Here is a 13593-nt window from a genome sequence, read left to right on the forward strand (position 1 = left end):
TGTGCCCTATGGCCCCTTGTTTCAATGGGATATCCAATTGCTGAATTTCAGCCGGTAGTAGGCCATTCTCTGAAGGAAGTTTTGTCTTTGTTCCCCCCTGGCTAAACTAACCCTAATCCTTTATCCCTCCCTGTGGCTTCCCCAAAATTGAGATTTTTTTGACTAAACATATATTACAAAGCTCCCAAAAAGCAAAGGGATAAACAACTGTCAATAATAAGTGCTTCCAAACTTCTTTTGGTTTTTCATTTCCCTTATAAAAATCAGGGTAAATGCAAACATGAAGTGGGGTTTCCCAAGGTTTGCTAAAACAAAATAAAACAGAAAAAAACATTAAATACCAACAATTTTATTTGGAAAAAAGACTAGAAACATTGCTTAAGGGTGGATCTGCTGCCTTTTCTAAAGACAAGACCCCTTCTCCAAAAATGAAAAATTATTTTAGATTCTTTTTTTTTAGGGACACAAGACCATCAGTGAAATTATAAAAGGCAGGGATATCTTTATTTTTTGGTCCATTAAAAACAAAAATGAATTAGTCTTTATATTATAGCTATTGGAAATGTGTTATTTCCAAAATATAACAGAAAATGGAATCTGCTATTGAACATAATTTTGATGGGAATTCAATCCTCATTTGATCCTCATAATCTGGTGAGGTAGAAACTATTTACAGATAAAGAAATTAAACTGACAGATCCTAATTGGCTTGCCCTGTATATGCATCTAATAAGTAGGCAAGACTTGAATACATATATTCGTGATTTCATGTCTAATATTCTTACCATTATACCACTTAACTGCCTCATAATGAGGAGTACGATGATGATGACAGCAACAAACAAAAAATGGACATGTTTCCGACATCCTGGTAACAGTGACAGTCACAAATGCAATCCTTTTTCAAGGTCACCTGGCTTTCCATCAAAAAACCTATCTTAATTCTCATCTATGAGCATTTGAAGATATCCATCTTGCTGTTTCCTTGTCCCATCAAAATTTAAGAAGAAATTGCAGCGGGATGGAAAAGAGATTTGGAAAGAGAAAAGAAGTGTGTCTGTTTTCCACATCTGCTCTCCTCCCCATAGTCCTTATCCTGAATGTGATTCCAGATGAAAAATGGGCCCCTGGAGGGCTTTCCTGTCAAGTAGGCACTAGGAATGTGGCTAAAACTGTTCTAGGAGTAAGTAAGGATTTGGAGAGGCTCTTGTGAGGACAGAAACAGTTTTTGAACTTTGCTGAATTTCCTGAAAAGCCTGAAAAGATAAGCCACATGTGGGGTGACAGAATTCTCTCTGCAGAATTCAGCAGCCAACTATACAAAACATTCAAACTCCTTGCCTCAACTTGCCTAGCAGAAGTCCTAGAATTCCAGAACTAGAAGGGCGTTCACCCGATCCAACAGGTAAGAGAAAGGGGAAAGGACTCGCCCAGCAAATGAACAGCAAAACCAGTTCTCTATCCGTATTCCACGACATGGGATCTTGTCCTATCTAGGAATATTGGAGACTAGTTCTAAACAGTGACTTCTTGCTAGTTAGTTCCATCCATCAGATCAGGTTAATGAAAAGGAGGGGGCCAAGCACAGAAACCCTAAAAGAACTACTTGTAGGAAACTAGTGGTTTCCTCCCCAAGAGCACAGACTGCATCCCTAAGGTAAATGATCTTAGAATGAAGGCTGCTGTTGGGCATGAGAGATTGGATGAGAGTATAACTGGGCTACTATCAATCCCTTCACACTGTTGGAGTAAAACCTTAGACTGTGCATCCTATAGGAAGAAGAGATCCTCCCCTATGAACAAGAGGACTAAGACAGATTGGCCACCTCCGTTGTTTGTCATGTGATTTTACAAATGAAATTGGCTTTTAGGTTAAAGGGAAGATAAGTTGGATGGGAGCAAGAGGTGACTGAAGAGTGGGGGGGGGGAATAGCAATTTTGCAACTTACTGCACTGAACAAGTCATTTCATCTCCTTGACCCTCAGTTTGGGACTATTTGAACTCCCAGATCTCTTCCAACTTGGAGCTTATGATATTGTAAGAAGTATATATCAGATTCCTACCTTAACTGATTTCCTTGTTAATTCAATAAATTAGAAGCTTGAATTAAAGGTGAATAATTAAAGGTGCATCTAATAAGTCAATCAAAGGTATCAGACTGGGTGAGAAGTTTGGGAGTAAAAATCATTGGGAGAAATAGAATGACACTTCACAGGTATATTGGGATTGCCTGAAAAGACTTGGATATTCCCTGTCATTATTTTAAGGAATACTAAACCGTTCCCAACAGTCCAGCAGTTCGAGTCAAGGAAATCCCTTGAGGAAAAGGAGAAGGCCCCACTTTCTTCATCCCATCTCTCTCCCTTTGAGAGGGGATAGCCTTTAAAACTCAAGGATTAAAGAATTTGAATTTCTAAGAGAGCAAAGAATTTCTCTTCACAATCCCAGCAGTGCATCCGTAGCAGCAATGATGTAAATGAAAAACAAACTGGATAAACTGAGGAAAGGCAGCTCTAGGATCCTACAAAGAGACCCAGAAAGAGTTACAAAATAGCTAGAAGAATCTTCATGATTGAGTCACGAAGGGGCAAAAGGGCTTTCAGTAAAAAGGATTTTCAGGAACTGTGAGTTACCTCCTACATACCTGAGCCTGTGTTCCCCTGGACAGAGGAAACAGGCCTTGGTTTGGGGGGACGTGTTTGTACTAGTTGTTCTAAATGTACCCACATCTAAAAATGAATTGTTTGGCTAAGTGAGGGAGCACACTGGTCGGGGTTCATGGGCTCTACAGGACTAATCAGGCTACCAACAGCAACTTCTCTGAGAATCCTGAGGGAATGAGTGTCAGCCCCTCCCCGAGGGACTCAGGCTGCCAGTGCCATCGAGAGCTTGCCAGAATGAGCCCAGAGCATGTGCCATACTATGACTAATGAGAAATGTATCAAGGAAACATACTTGTGAAAAACAAGTCCTTGACTTATGGTCAATATATGTGGTGGTAAAATGTGGGGCTTGTGGTTGGGAAGACCTGTACTCAAACCTCGCCTCTTATCCTTACATGACATGCGATTATATATAATGAAGTCTCTCAGAACTTCGGGCAATTCCTTAGAACTCCTCCATTGAGTCACAGACCGTAAGTGATTGGTCATCACTGATGGAAAAGTGTCCCTAACGGGAGACCTTGAAGAGTGACCAATCTGTGAACTTTTTGTACTTTTACATCGTTAAAAGGCTGGAATCCTAAGATAAAAGGCCCTGGGTGAGAGAGGTGTCCAGTGTTGGTGGAGCCCCTGATAGATGTCCATAGATTATAGTTCTGTTTGCCCTTCCTTCTTGAAGATCACCATGACATCAAGGCCTCGCTTTCCCCTCCAGAACCATCTGGGTCCAATGGTCAGACATAGATCAGGACAAGGGACTATGGCCCTGGATGCAATGGGAGCCCTTGGCCTTACAGAATAACAGAAGATGTACTTCATGTGATTTGGATTCAGGAGGGGGGATTCTGTTTGAAATTCATTAAAGATTTTAAAATCTCTAATCATAAAAAACTGGATTTTTCATGAAGATGGTTACTTCTCTAATACTTTGTCAATCACAGAAATTTGGATTCAATGGTCTTTATGATCCCTTTTCTCTCTAAGAGACAGGGAAATATAAAAGATGGACTCTGGCTCAGAAATCAAAGAATCTAGGTTTGAAGACTTCCTTGGATGCTTTCAGCCAAAAGCTATTAAAATTATAGCTTAAATATGCTGCACAGTATGATTATCACATGTGAAAAGTATCACAAAAGATATCAGCGCCATGTTGTTCAATGAAAAAGATCTATTGACTTTTTTTTTTTTTTTTGGTTTTTTTTTTTTTTTTATTCTAATCGGAACAGAAGTGAGTGCAAGGGATAGAAAAAGATCTATTGACTAAGAATGGAACCCAGTCCAAGAGTGTTGGCCACTCCCCCCAAATCAAGAACAGGTCTTCTCTGGAGACCAAGCAAGCTGGGGATAGGAAGGCCTAGACACTCAGGGTGGGGAAAGGGGAATTTCAGTTCCAACCAGTGCCAAGGACAGCGTGGTGGCTGGGATTGCTCGGAGGACAACTATTTTTAGAATATGTCTATTTGATGGGTAAACTGGGAGCAAGAAGTCTGTAATGAGCACATTCAAGTTGAATCCACATTTTCACACTCAGAATTCTGAATCCCTAAAGTTTGGATCTCTCCCGAATGCCTCCCGTCCTGGGGAATGATCCAGGTTGTTATTTCTTTCTTAATGTTGGTTTGGGGGTTTGGGTTTTGGGTTTTTTAAAAACATCAAACCAAAATATTTCTTCCTTTCTATTTTCCTTTTCATCAATAGCTTTGGGAATGATACTGAGCCCCTGGAGAACTCTACAGGCTTAGAGATGAGCTTTTCCACTAACTAACTCTATAATTATGGACTAAAGTCAGCCTTTCTGTGCCTCAGTTTCTTCATCTGGAAAAATGGCAGTAATAACACTTAAGCTGCCTGCCTTATAGGCTCTTAATGGGGAAAACACTTCATAACGCCTGTGGCACTCTAGAAATGGCCACTATTCATCTTCATCATCATCATCATTATTATCATCATTACTACTATTGACAGTAGAGGATCAAGTGAATCATTGTTTTGATTTTTCTTAATTAAAAAAATAAAATGACAAATTTATTAGTGTTTAAGAAGAAAGACACCTTAGAAGTCACTTTGTCCAAAGCTTTCACTTTTGAGATAAAGATACTGCCTGAAAACCAGAGAGATTGGGATGCCCAACATCCTCCAAAACACAATGCAGGGGCCCCCTTTTTTCCTGCTTCCTAATCTGTGCCCAGGGTAACTGGGTAGGTGGGTAGTACAGTAGATAGAACATTAGGCCTGGAGATCTGAATTCAAATTGGACCCCAGACACTTATTAATTGTATAACTGGACAGGTTACTTATTCTCTATTTGCCTCAGTTTCCTTATCTGTAAAATGGGGAAATGAGCACCCACTTTGTAGCATTGTAGTAAGGATCAAAAGAGTAGCAAATGTACAAATCTTGGCACACAGTAGGTACTATATGATGTTAGCCACTATTGTTGTTGTCAGTCTCACTTTGGGCATCTTCTGACTGGCAGATCCATGGGGGTGTGACTCTAGGCCCTCAAAAGGGGGCAAAAAGTTTTGAGAGTCTCTCCCGAGTCTCTCCCTTCTTCTCTTCCACTTATGGACCAAGGAAAGTCAGTGCCATGTCTCTGCTTCTATGTTTCATGGAAAGATCAGGGGGAGACAGATAAAGAGAGTCTCTATTGGGAGAGGGCTTTGAAGTAAGGAGTAATCTGATGGGTTTGAGCAGCTCAGAAAACTCAAAGGTTGAATCATTTCCATATCATTGCAGGGGTACGGATTAGTCCAGAAATGTTTGTTCTGGGGAAACCCAAGCTAGAAATCACTGGACTTCATGGCCCCTCCCTTGACAGTTTGTCCCAAGAGTTTGGGTCTGAAACAATCGGGATGAGTGGGAGGCTGCTTCTTGGCCAGCTTTGACCCATTTCTCCCTGGGAGGGGGGAGACTACTTTTTAGGTGTTTGCATCCTCTCAGCTAGAAACCCAGAAAATCAGTAGCTGACTGAATTTCCCAGCTCCCCTCACTGCAAGCAGATTAGAACCATCAGGAAAAAATAAACAGGACCAATAAACAAAGTCAGCAGCCCAGAAGGGTTGAAGAGCAAAGGGTTCTCAGAGAGAACCAACAAGAACTGAAACCGCTCTAGCCAGACCCAGCGATTCCATTTTGCCTTCCTCCCCTTGGATGTTTCTGGTACTGGACTGAGTTGCAGGGATTGGGGCAGGGATAGCCACAGGTGTGGTGGATGAAAGTGTCAAGGATAGAAAACATCTGTGTCTGGGAGTTGAGTTCCAGAATTTAAAGTATCAAGGCAACTCGATAGCTCGAAGCTCTGTAGTTCAGTTGTTAGAGCTCTGGTTTGTCTGAACTACTGACATCTGCCAGCTATGTGACACTTAACCCCTCTGAGCCTCAATTTCCTTATCTATAAAATGGAGGCTTAGCACCTACCTTACAAGGTTGTTTTGAGGAGCAAATTAGATACTAAATTAAGCACATTTCAAGCTCCAAAGTGTTATATGAATACTAGAGGTTTTTGGTTGAAAGGCACCACAAAGGTTCAGTAGAGCAAGCCATTGGAGACCAGGAGTCCCCCCTACAATATGTGCCCCAAAGGGGGACGTCCAGTGATACCTCTCTCCACCCAGCAGGATTTTATGGGCCCACCTGGGAACCTAATCATCATATATCATGCTATTGGAGCAGGGGTATCCACTATTGGGAAGTAATTACATTCATTAAAAACGTTTATAAATTAGAATCTACCCTTCTTTTTAAACCCTCCCCACTCAAAGCCCCCCAAATTCAAAGTAAGAGACTATGTTTTAGCAAATCGAATACACTTGTCCATACACAAGTCCCTATGAAACAAAAATACAGACCTTCTGTAACTTTCTGGTGAATAAATAATGCAAATAACTCCAAGGCTGAACTGTACCTGTATCTATTTACCTTGAACTGTAACTGAAATCTCAACTGCCCAAAGCAACGCAATCTCCCCAAATCCCTTGTTTCTATTTTTAAAATCTAGGAGTGTTTTTGCAAAATACAGCTTCTCACTTGAAGACTAGAATCAATTAAACCCTAGAACCCCACTTTGCCCTCAATTGCTAACCACTGAGAGCCAAAATATCTGTTTCTTTGTCTGGAACTGCCCTCCCTCTCCCTCCCCCATAATGATGGGAATGGAGATCTGCCTTTGAGAACCATTTGGGCCCTAGGGTGTAAAACACCACACCAGGGCAGATTTTGGAGATTGTTCCTTCGTTCATTCACTGGCCGTCTGTAAGCAGTTACTACTTGCATTCTTAGGTAAGAGAAATACAACAAATACTAAACAGTGCTTGCTCTCAGAAAGCTTACTTTCTAATGGGGAAGGGGCACAGTATGAAAACATAAGAGCAAATTATGAGGGGTTTATAAGACTTTAAATAGGGACCAGGCAGATCTATGTTCAAAGTAAACACAACGTAATTTTGAGGGGTACTAGAAACCCTCTTATTTATAAATCAAGAAGCTGATACCCAGAGAGGAGGAATGGGTTTCTAAGGTAGCAATCAGCAAGGCTGGGACTCAAATTCCCATCTCTGCCTCCATAATCCCATGATCTTGCTCCTATACCCTGATATTAGGAGTTTTTGACCTGGAGGCATGAAGAGGTGACTATAATTCTGACCTGTTTTGGGGCAAGTTGGAACTCGGTGAGACACCTGAAGGGGCAGGGACTGGAGAAGGCTTGTTCTCCCCTATGCTGGAGGATAGATTGCCTTGGGAAGAGAAGAAAATTAGAGAGGCTTTTTTCCCCAAAGCTTGGAGTCTACTTCCATCCCCAATTGACTGGGGATAATTGGATTCTTGGATATGGAGTCAGAAGAGACTTTGAAACAACTGTGGAGTTCAACTGTTCATTTAGCAGATGACCGAGGCAAAATTTAGACATGAAGTGATTTGCCCACAATCCCACTAGTCACATAAGCAGCATTCCTTCCTTTACACAACGTGGCTTCCAACTCTGGCAGAGCCAAGGCCATGTGGCCGTGGAAAATGTCCCTAATCTCTGATTATCTCCCCGCCTTCCCCATCCTTTTACTCCTTAGAATTCCAGAGTACTTGAGCAATTGCCTATCAAATAGGCTTTCTTTTTCTGACTTGAAGATTAGGGTATTGATCACTGATAATGACACTTGAGAGTCACAAAAGAGGCACCTCTTTTGAAAGGCTAACATAGAAAAAATGCTAGACTTCAAGGAAGGGAAGGATCGATACTATTAGCAAGAGGAACAATTGATGGCTCTCATTCATTCCCTTGGTGTCGACCAATTTAGCCAAACTGCTCCCTAAGAGGAAATGCCAAAGGGTGTCAATTGAAATGGATGTGGGCTTTGGGAGACTCAGCCTGGTCTAGGACAGCTCCCACCCTCTGAGGTCTGAATTTGTTCAACCTCCAGCCAACACAAGCTATTTGAAGAAAGCCCCCGTGATCCTACTGAGCTTTGTCAGATGATTCTGGTGGTTTAGGGAGCTCTAAAACTGAGACACTACTGAGGTAACAGAAGGCAGTTCTTGAGAAGGTACCAAGAACATGAAAGAAAATTAAATGCATTTTGGGAAGAGTCACCATGTGGTCTAATGGCATAACTAAGAGTCAATACAATAAGACCACAGAAACGAAAATATTATTTCCAAATGTGTGTCCCTGAAGTATTCTGGATACTAACCCCTTCCTTGAGAGCCCAATGAATCCCTTTCCACCCCACAAGCTCTGAATGTCTGTTTACTTGCCATCAGTGACAAAGGGACCAGTCTGTCCAGACTAGAATTCTTCCCCATGTTTACCTTTTGTGTGGGGATTTAAGGGAAGGAAAAAATAATGCTTTTCTCCAAAATTGGGACTGTGGTCCTGGCCTTCCCACCAATCTGCTGTATTGTTTTGGAAAATTCACTTAACACTTACAAGTTATGGGTCTTTGGATAAGCCATTCAAAATTCCATCCCTTCCTTTCTTATTAAGACACTAAGCAACCACACATAGACTATACATAGGCTATTATGTAAAAACATTTCCATATTAGTCATTTTGTACAAGAAGATTAGAATAAAAGAAAAAATGAAAATGAAAATTAGCATGCTTCACTCTGGATTCAAACAATATCAGTTCTTTCTCTAGAGGCAGACAGTATTCTTCATCATTAATCCTTTGGAGTTGTCTTGGATCATTGTATCACTGAATAACTAAATCATTCACAATTCTTCATCAAATATCACTGTTACAACATTATTACAAACAAATGCCACAAACTATTATAACATTGTTACAAACAATATTACTGTGTATAACATTTTCCTAGCTCTGTTCACTTCACTCAACATCAGCTTGTTTAAGTCATTACAGAGTTTTTCTGAAATCATCCTGCCTGCTATTTCTTATATCACAATAATATCCCACCTTCTTTCACATTTTTATCATTGTTTCTCTTGATATCCTTGATATCAACAAGAACAAGAGTTCTTCCAGAGGAATTTTGCTATTATTTTTTTCTAGCTCTAAAAAATAATTTTTGATACTTTGATGGCATGAAACAATAAATAGATTAATTTAGGTAGAATTATCATTTTTATAATATTAATTCAGCTTAGCTATATGAGCAATTCATATTTTTCCAGTTGCTTAATTTATGTGGTCTAAATTTGTATGAAAAGTGTTTTAGACTTGTATTCATACAGTTTCTGTGATTCCCAAGTATTTTATACTGTCTATAATTGTTTTACATGGAGTTTCTCTTTCTATCTCTCACTGCTGGACTTTGTTGGTAACATATAGAAATGCTGAAGATTTATGTAGGCTTATTTTGTATTCTGCAACTTTCCTAAAGTTGATAATAATTTCAAGTAGATTTTAGTTGCCTCTAGGATTTTCTAAGTATAACATCATATCATCTACAAAATTTGTTTTGTTTTGTTTGCTTGTGATTTTTGTTTCCTTCGACTGCTTCAAATTCTTTTAATTTCTTTTTCTTTTCTTATTGCTGCAGCTAACATTTCTAGTATAGTACACATCTAGTACAGAGATGATAATAGGCATCCTGGCTTCACCCCTGATTGTGCTAAGATTTCTAGCTTATCCTTACTACAAATAATTTTTGTTCATGGTTTTAGATAAATATTACTTGTCATTTTAGGGTGAGCTCCTTTTATTCCTGTGTTCTTTAGTGTTTTTTTTTTATTGTAATAGATACTATATTTTGTCAAAGGCTTTTTCTGCATCTATTTAAACAATCATTTGAATTCTGTTGATTTTGTTATTAGTATGGTCAATTATGTTGCTAGCTTTCCTAATATTGAAGTAGTTCTTGAATTCCTGGTCTAAATCCAACCTGGTAATGGTGTATGATCTTTATAATATATTGTTCTAATCTCTTTGCTAATATTTTATGTAAATTTTTTGCATCAATATTCATTAGGAAAACTGGCCAGTAATTTTCTTTTTCTATTTAGTTCTTCCTGGTTTAGGTATGAGCAACACACTTGTGTTATAAAAAGGAATTTGATAGAATTCCTTCTTTACCTATTTCTCAAATAATTTATGTACTATTGGGATTAGTTGGTCTTTAACTGTTTGGTACAATTTGCTTGTGAATTCATCTGGCCTTGGGAATTTTTTTCCCTTAGAAAGTTCACTGATGACTTGTTCAACTTCTCTTTAAAGATTGAATTAAGTATTTTATTTCTTCTTCTGTTAATCTGGGTGATTTATATTTTTGTAGCTATTCATCCATTTCATTTAGATTGTCAAATTTATTGGCATATAATTGGACAAAATAGCTCCCTAACAATTGTCTTAATATCCTCTTCATGGATAGTGAATTCATCCTTCATTTTTGATACTAGTGATTTTATTTCCTTCTATCATTTTTTTTAAATTAGTCAATGGTTTATCTATTTTGTTGTTTTTCATACAAACAGTTTCTAGTTTTATTTATGACTTCAATAGTTTTTTTTCACTTTCAATTTTATTAATCTCTCCTTTAATTTTCTTGATTTCTAAATTGGTATTTAATTGAGATTCTTATTTTGAGCTTTTTCTGTTTGTTTGTTTGTTTGTTTGTTTGTTTTTTGGTTGCATGCCCAATTCACTGATATGCCCTTTCTCTATTTTATTGATGTAAGCAATTAGATATGTAAAATTTTCCCCAAAGTACCAGTTTGGCTGCATCCTATAAATTTTGTTAAGTTGTCTCATTGTTGTCATTTTATTTAATGAAATTATCAATTGTTTCTATGATTTATTCTTTGACCTTCATGTTTTGAATGTTATATTTAATTTCTAATTAATTTTAATCTCTCTTTCCATTTTCCTTTATGGAACATAATTTCTATTGCATTATGATCTTCAAAGGATAATTTACTATTTCTTCTTTTTTGCATTTGATTGTGAGGTTTTTATGTCCTAATGCATGGTCAATTTTTGTGCAGACACAAAAAATTATATATTCCTTGATATTCCCATTCAATTTTCTTCAGAGATTTAGAATATCTAACTTATCCCCAAATGTTATTCATCTCCTTAACTTCTTTCTTGTTTCTTTTTGGTTAATTTTTTTCTAATTCTGAGAGGGGAAAGTTGATAAGTCACTTCTCAGAGCCTCAGTTCCTTGTTCCATAAAGTAGGGATAATTGCAAAACCTCCCTCATGGAGCTGTAATGAGAATCCACACTTAAAAGTGCTTTGTAAACTTTAAAGTGCCCTTGAAATGTCCTCATTTTAGAGATAAAGAAAATAAAACACAATGAGGTACAATGAATTATCCAAAGTCATCCAGCTAGTAAAAGACACATGCCCCTAAAAGAAAAGTGTTTTTGTCACCATCACTCCCCTTATTATGCTAGCTTTGGGTTTTGATTCCTTCTCTTTAAAATATAGTAACCTAGAAGATTCCTATTCTCCCTTTGACATGCTGTTTCTATGAACCAATTGGTCCAGGATTTCAAGGTCAAATCTCCAAAGCCAGTCTCCATGGTATGGTCTAGATCATCCAGCCCAAAGCTGCTGTATCTTCATCTCTTAGGAAGGTGAAAAGAGGTCATTCTCTCTCCCCCTGTACTCCATGTCTCCGGTACCTTGATTGGCCTCCATCTATTTGTGACAGTAATACATTCAGATGCAGTAAGTCCACATCTTCCAAGAAATTTTTAAGAGCTTGCAATAAACTGGGCCAAAGCCATCCTTCATGGAACTGCAATCACAGATGTATTATTGGAGCGACTATATTTGGACCGTCTTTTAACCCCAATGACTTTCTCTTGGAATCTGGCAAAGGGGATGGCTCAACGAAAGGGACTGTCGAGTTGGCGTGTCTGGGATGATGTCATTTCTTCCCGGCTTTGATTCAGTATGTTCCCTCTGTGGATGTCTCATCCATCGAGACAGGCACGAGCTGACATGAGCCTATAGATTTCTCTTTCTGCTAGATAGTTTATTTTGTTTTTTTAATAAGCTTAATGAGTTCAGTGTCATTTTGGAAGACTTATGAATTAATCTCTTGCTGAAACAGCATGGTGCACTACAGAAAAAAAGGAAGAAGAAGACTGGTTTGGACATCAGAACACTCAGGGTTGGATCCCAGGTTTGTCCCTTACTGTGTGACCCTGACCTAGTCACTCTGATTTTCAATTTCATCATCTCTGACAAAGTGAACAGAAGTGGGGGTTGTTTAGCTTGGAAGAGGGAAGAACTAGGGAGGATGAAGAGCTACCATGTGGAAGAATGATTAGACTTTTTCCATTGGGCCTCAGAGGACATTACTCAGGACCATGGGGAGGCATTTCAAAGAGATAAATTTGGTCTGGATGTCAGAAAAATCTTCCTAACAATCAGAGCTATTCCAAAGTGGCACGGACCTGAGGCCAGTGTGTGACCCTGAACAAATCCCTTAACCCTCTTTGGTTCCATTTCAGCTGGAGAAGGCAATGACAAGTCATTTTAATATTTCTGCCAAGAAAACCCCAAATTGGGTCATGAAGAGTTGGGTATGATTGAAGTGATGACCATAGTGGAGTGGGCCATTCCCCTTAACTGGAGGTCTTCCCGCAGAGGCTAAGTTAACTGTTTTCGAGTAAATTTTAATGGGATTTCAGTAGGACCTAAGAGGACTAAGTGATCTGGGAGGGCCCTAGCAGATCCTGAATTCTTCCACCTTCATTGTCCCTTAGCTAAGAAATGATGGCATCGGGTCAGAAACCCCTGGGTTCTAACTCTTCCTCCATAACTCACTTTGCTGTGTCCTCTTGAGTTAATCATTTAATGGGTCTTAGTTTCCTTATCCATAAGAGGGGGGATGACTAGATCACCTCCAACTTTGGGAGGAAACTTGGTCCACCACTGGAGGAAAGGACTGGATCTGGAGTCAGAATTTCAGCTCCAAACCCAGGCTTTGTCACTTACTAAGTGACTAGGCAAATTTCTCTATGTTTCTGGGCCTATTTCCTCAACTGTAAAGTAAGGATGAGGGGTAAGATTGAATTCAGTGACCTCCAAGGTTCCTCCCCTTCCCAGATCTCTGATCCCACAATCCCTCTTAGAGCTGAAATCCTGTCCTCCCATTTCAGGGGCACCATCTTGGTTGATCTGATTGGCTCCAGCTAACACTGGAGCAGAGAGAAGGCCAGCATCCCCGGCCAGGCTCCAAGGCTTATTTGGGATGAGAATACCACAAGTGGAGATGCTTTCATTTATCTCTTTTTCCTGAGGCTTTTCTGATTTATTCAAGCTGGGGAGGAGAGACCCCAAGGCATTTTGGAGGCGACCAAAAGCAATCCCTCTCTGCCTTTGTTGTTGAAGCCCGATGTGTATTTTGAAGAGAAGTCTAATCCACATGTTTCTGTTAACTTCACAATGGAACTCACTAACTGTTGCTTGGTGAGGGCCCTAGGATGGCCCAGGGCCTCCTAATGGGCTTTGCCATC

The sequence above is a fragment of the Antechinus flavipes genome, chromosome 3, assembly GCF_016432865.1.
Source record: "Antechinus flavipes isolate AdamAnt ecotype Samford, QLD, Australia chromosome 3, AdamAnt_v2, whole genome shotgun sequence".
Taxonomy (NCBI): domain Eukaryota; kingdom Metazoa; phylum Chordata; class Mammalia; order Dasyuromorphia; family Dasyuridae; genus Antechinus; species Antechinus flavipes.